Below are 6000 nucleotides of genomic sequence, written 5' to 3'. Positions count from 1 at the left end.
TACAGTTGATTAATATTTTGAATTAAAAAGTTTTTGCTGTGTAAAAGTTACGGGTTGTAAATACAATGGGACTGAATGGGCCTCTAAAGACTTTAAACAAGGCGGGTCATCTTAATGAGCTTATGTAAAGTTGATCGGAGAGCAATACTGAGCACATTAAGATTTGAATGAAGATACATTTTGAACTTTATACAAGTGGTGAGTTATTGTGTGATGGTATTGTCTGGGCCTCATTAGTTTTAAAGCAACATATTACTAATAATACGCCAGAGACTGTGCATGTCACCATAACAAGCGTATGTACACTAAATCAGTGCTGTAAATACAATGTGACAGAAAGGGCCTCCAGAAATGCCATACACATTATCATTACTTCTGCACAACAATCCCACTATTCCTTTATCATCAGTGACAGAGCAGCCGTCGCATATCCTAAAGGCATCTTTCCATGTGCATATGATTGCACAGGAGTCGTGCAGACACATGCGCTCGCAACATCTGAAACGAGCTGAAACGATGAAACAGTCACGTGGTTACATTCCAGGAGGCCCCAAGGACCTGCAGTTATCTGGACCCCGATGGCAGATAACGAGGTCAGTGTCAAAGACAAGCAAACCATGAGAGTGAATACAACAACCATTCCTATTCAAATGGCTGTTTTCATTAAGCTTTTAGCTGAAATGTAATTAATAAAGCAGCCAAAGCCATTCTGACAATGTCATTTTTAGCTTTTTTTAATCCTGAAAAGCAGAAATGAGACTAAAGTCACAGTTTGTGCATCTCTTTTATATGTGAGTTGATGCTGTTTGGACTGTCTGCCTCTCTAACCTGCATTTTGTTTAACAAAATAAAAGCACATATCTTTAAACTAAGTAGAGCAAACAACAGTGACCTCAATAAAGTGATTCCTCTATACAGAGGCATGAAATGATCCCGTCTCACTTCAAAGAAAGTTTATCTTGGATGATGACACTGCATTCCTAATAAGGGACGTATTGTTTCCAAAAACCCAGCTGCAACACGGGCATCTCCTCGGGAATGTTTAAAACTTTGAAATTTGAGGCTTTTATAATCAGTTTCATACCAGAGAGTCAAAAAGACTCATGATGAAAAGGTTGGAGATAGAGATATCAAGAGTACAAAACAATGTGTTGTGTCTTCACCTAGAATGTGTTTATGTGTGTGTGTTTAAAGCATATCTGTGACATATTTGTGGCATACTGCAGTCTCCAGTTAATTGTCACCTCTATGTCTCTGCACGCACGTCCGTGCTTTCTCTGTAATGAGGAAATGACCTTTTTGAAAGTGACGACGCTCAAACAGACATCAGTCTTCATACAGTCGAGCTGTCTGGTTAACTTCTTGGCTGCCAGAGGCCCGATCACTTCCACTGCCCGGAAAGAAATACTGTGATAAGCACAGGCTGCCTTTTTGTCTGTTGCTGCACAACCAGGCCATGACTCATTTTCTACGTGATCTCTTTTTTCCTCTATTGTGTTGGTAAAAACACACATGAGCCATTGTTCAGTTGAATTAATCTCTCTACAACAGACTGCAATTTAGAACAATACTGCTGGAGGAGCTGAACTAACAATTTGTAAATATACTAAAAGCAGAGATGTGGACTTGAGACTTGGTGACTTGGACTCGAGTCGACTCGAGTCACTGTTTTGGTGACTTGCGACTTCACTTGACAAAAAATAAATGACTTGAGACCCAACTTGGACTTGCAAGTTAATGACTTGAGACTTGACTTGACTTGAGGCATGATGACTCGGATGACTTGCGTGTGTTCATAAGTTTGAATGTTAGCTGTTAAATATAAAATTATAAAATTCAATGTTGTCAAGTTTCTGTCTAACTATCAAGTATGTATGCAGCGCAAACTGGGAATCATGACTGGACGACTCAAAAAGCTCCCCCATATGTGATTGTCATGATTGGATGACTGGTCAGTCAAACTCCTCGCTATGGCAACAAAGACCCCTGCCCCCCGTCGTACTCGTTACTCCTTAATACGGTCTTAGACCAGACCATCATCATGGCTGCGTCTGTGCCAAGATCATACAGATACAATTTATTGTCACACTTTTTGAACAGGTTATATAAATTGGCCAATAATAACAAGCTACTAATACCTTGTCTTTTCTCTTTATAAAGACCAGATACTACAGGTAAGAGTGCTGTATGTTGGGTGTGAAAAAACGTGACTTGAAAAGTGACATGACTTGGGACTTGACTTGCCTTAACTTGACCTGAGACTTACTTGGAACTTGAGCAAGGATGACTTGGCCCCAAAACTGACTAGAGTTACTTTCAAAATGGCGATTAACTCGAGCGTGGCCATAATGATTTGTAAAATGCTAGCTAGGAAGTCTTTACAGTGCCTTCCTATTAAAGACAATACACTATATAGTCTATGTAGCATCACTAGCTAACTTAACTTCTAAAAATAACCATTTATGGAGGCCAATCGGTATATTAACCTTGACAGCTAGTCCTTTCTTAATGTGGGCAAGACTTTTGTTTTGTTCAGGAACAAGTTTAAAATTAGCAATAGCTAAAATCTCTCACATCAGTTTCATGCTCTGAAGCCCTTTGGAAGTTACATTTCATCCTCCCTGTCAAATAAAAAAAAACAGCGTTATTTGACCATTCAGTTTGTAACTTTGACAATATTTGAGGGGAGTTTGAAAATCTACAAATGTTTTTTTTTTTTTAAACAGCATTTAGTACAAGTTATGGTTCCTACTTTGCTCCTTTAGCAAGTAATTTTAGATAAGCATGCTAGCCTTAGCACTTAGTTCACGTAGCCCATGTAAATATTACAGCTTAATTTCTGCATAAAAACTGGTTTATGAAGTGTAGAGTTGATAACTTTTACATTTTTTGAAGCTTAAATCTTAACATATAAACATAATTAACTGGTGTAACGTTAACTGTCTCCTGTTAGGGCCTTGCCAGTTTTACTCCTGCTGTCATTACAGTTTAACAGAGGAACTGAAACTTTGTGAACTCCAGTTATTTCTCAGAAAATGTGGACTGATTTGCTTCTGGCTCGGTAACAGATCCTTGATATTTCCTGTAATCATGATGGATGTTCTTTTTGGTGAATGGCCGTCTGGTTTCCCATTGTGGGTTTTCCAAAGTGTTGTTACCATGCAGATCAGTTCAATTACTAAATGTTGGAAGTATTTGACTCCTTTCACCTCAGCTTTGGGACTGGTGTAGGTTTCATTGCTCCTGTATTTGTCTGGACTCTGAGAGTTTGGCAGCCCTGTCGGAATCAGTAGTCATGGAAATGGAGGATAAAGGTGAAGCGTATGCAGCTGGCTAGTGGTGTCAGAGAGATCACATATACACACACACACACACACACAAGGATGTGCACAAGGCCGGGCTTATAACCAAGCAACCGCCAATTTGCCTCCTTTGGCGAAGCTGCTAAAGGGAAAAGAATAGTTTCTTTTTATGCTGTGGCTGCATTTAGTCGTTTAAATAAGACCAAGTTAAATCAAGTCCACTGAACTTTTACTACTTTTTGAAAGGCATGCCTCCATGGGCCACAGAGATGATGCAGCCCAGAGATGTTGAAGCATGCTAGCACCAATCTTAGCCAGCTAGTTAGCTAGCTAGCTAGGTATAGAAGTAAGAAGTCAGGAAAGGTGACATCTAGGAGTGGGCTGTAAACCACCCTGTGACTGGAGGACACCTGTGAAATTCAGCATTGTCCCATAATATTTCAGAAAAGTTCTGGATCCTGGTTCACAGGTTTCTTTCATATGTAGCTGAATTGTATAAATTGCAGTCTGGTTTATAGAATTGGTTTAGTTTAGAATGTAAATGTTTTTAACAATATTAAGAAAAATGGTTGGTGGTTCAGTTTGGGTGACAAACAGCGTATACATTTGGAATGATGTAGCCATTGATTGTAGCTTGTGATGTACTATTATCCACAGTTTAGTCTCCATTGGCTTCTTTTGTCCACACTGTGTAAAGATTAAGGAAAAAGTGAACTCCGTATTCAGAAATCTTTGTTACCAGTTGCAGAAAACTGAATACAATAAAACAAATGTTCACTGCAGTTTGGCTGTGAAAAGCTGATGATTGGATCAAATTTACGTGCATGTACACGTTCAGACAGGTCATGAAGAAAAGAAATAAAAGACTGGTCAAACAAGAAGCCCTACTGTCAGATGTGGCTTCACTCCTCAGCCTGTTGTTTTGTTGTTGCGCATGAATATTTCATACTTTAGTGATATACAAAAAAATTGTTCCATCCAACTACACATTTGACCAATATACACTTCAGTAGTGATATAACATACTTCTTTACTTTAATTTCTACTCTCTTTCTAATAATCGTATTGCACTGTAGCCTTTACAGTGCAGCCTCGAGAGTGTACCACCCTGCATTCAGCTGCACAGATTGTAGGAGCATGTGACAACTTAAATTTCAAACGCGAGCACGTGTAGGCATGGGTTTATTTTTGTACGTGTGTGTTTGCGATTGAGTGTGTGTGTGTGTGTGTGTGTGTGTGTTGGGGGAGTGATATGAGTCACATAGTTATATATATATATCTGAGGAGTCCATTAGCCAGAAGTGAGAGTGTTAGATTTGACTCTGCCCTTTCATGTCATAATGGTAAATAAAATGTTACTTTACAAGCATGAATTATAAATTTGACAAATTAAAAAGGACAGAATGAATATTTAAACCACACATAGACAGTGAGCTGTCTATTTAGGACCTAAATGCACAACATGTTGTGCTTTATTTGATTTTATTGCAGACTGGCCCTTAAGTTTAGTTATATTTTTACTTATCATATATCATTTTGGAAGGTTTGCAGCATCCATTCAAGACAGGCTCTTGTGTTACTTCAGCTCCTGGGAAAAGCCACAGCTGGTGTTCTCTGTAATCGATAGACGTAATAGTATTTGAAATTGGCACCATAGCTGTGGAGAAAGTTGTACAAACAGCTCCTGGTTTCGCCTATTTTTCATTCCTACAACACCCAGCATGCATTGCGCCCCTCCCTCTGAAAGGAACGGCCCAGTGAGAGACGCTGGAGTGAAATACTACCGTTTCGCCGCAGGCAATGACTCAGAGCAGTACAGAATCCGAAATACGACAAAATATACCAGTGGATCGTCTAAAAAAATCTTCAGGTCTGCAGTCTACATTTCAAACCTGACGATTTTGAAGGAGACATGACATCGGAGGCGAGCGTCCTAGATTGAGAAAGTGTAGTTTAGGGAGCTCCCTGTCCTCCACCAGATGATGCATTTTACGTAGTCTGGCGGAGATTTTCCAGGGCCCATTGGAGAAGCGGCTAATCTCCTCCAAAGGCACAGAGCCAAATTGCATTTTTTTCTCTACCACAATCTCATTAGCTCCCAAGCATGATAGGACAGAGGTTGAAAATAGGCGATCTGGGCCTTTAAGGCAGCCAACATTTTAACCTGTTTCCACTTTTTCAATACATTTGGTCAATTTCATCTAAGACAAAATGACAATACTGCATGTCTAACAATGTGAGAAATGTCATAGCAAACCGGTGCTTGTTGTTATAATACACCCTTACATTGTAAAACTACACTTGTGTGCCTGACGGTCCAACAAACTCTCGCTGAGGCAAAATACCTGACTGTAATATTCTGTATTTTGCATCCCAAAGAGCTGGTTTGGCACATACACGAGCTATTTATGTTGCAACGTATCTATAAACTCTCCTATTTCGGAGATTGCAGAGTTAATATATAAATTAATAAAAAACGAATAAGGAGTTGAGATGTACATTTTTTAAACTACATTATTTCCCTTAAACATGTTAGTGTGTAATGTTTCTGTCAGGTCATGTTACGATGCAAAGTCAACTCAAAGAGGAAGTGTATTTATTTACACAAAGCAGTGGCAACATCGCTTCTTTGTAACAACTAAAAATACTTGTCTGGCCTCTGGTGAGGCAACAGTTGCTTTTACAACACCTGAACATT

This window comes from Semicossyphus pulcher, unplaced genomic scaffold (genome assembly GCF_022749685.1).
Source record: "Semicossyphus pulcher isolate SPU_LCO1_2020_fin unplaced genomic scaffold, fSemPul1.0.p SCAF_3, whole genome shotgun sequence".
Taxonomy (NCBI): Eukaryota; Metazoa; Chordata; class Actinopteri; order Labriformes; family Labridae; genus Semicossyphus; species Semicossyphus pulcher.
This window is presented reverse-complemented; position numbering follows the sequence as displayed.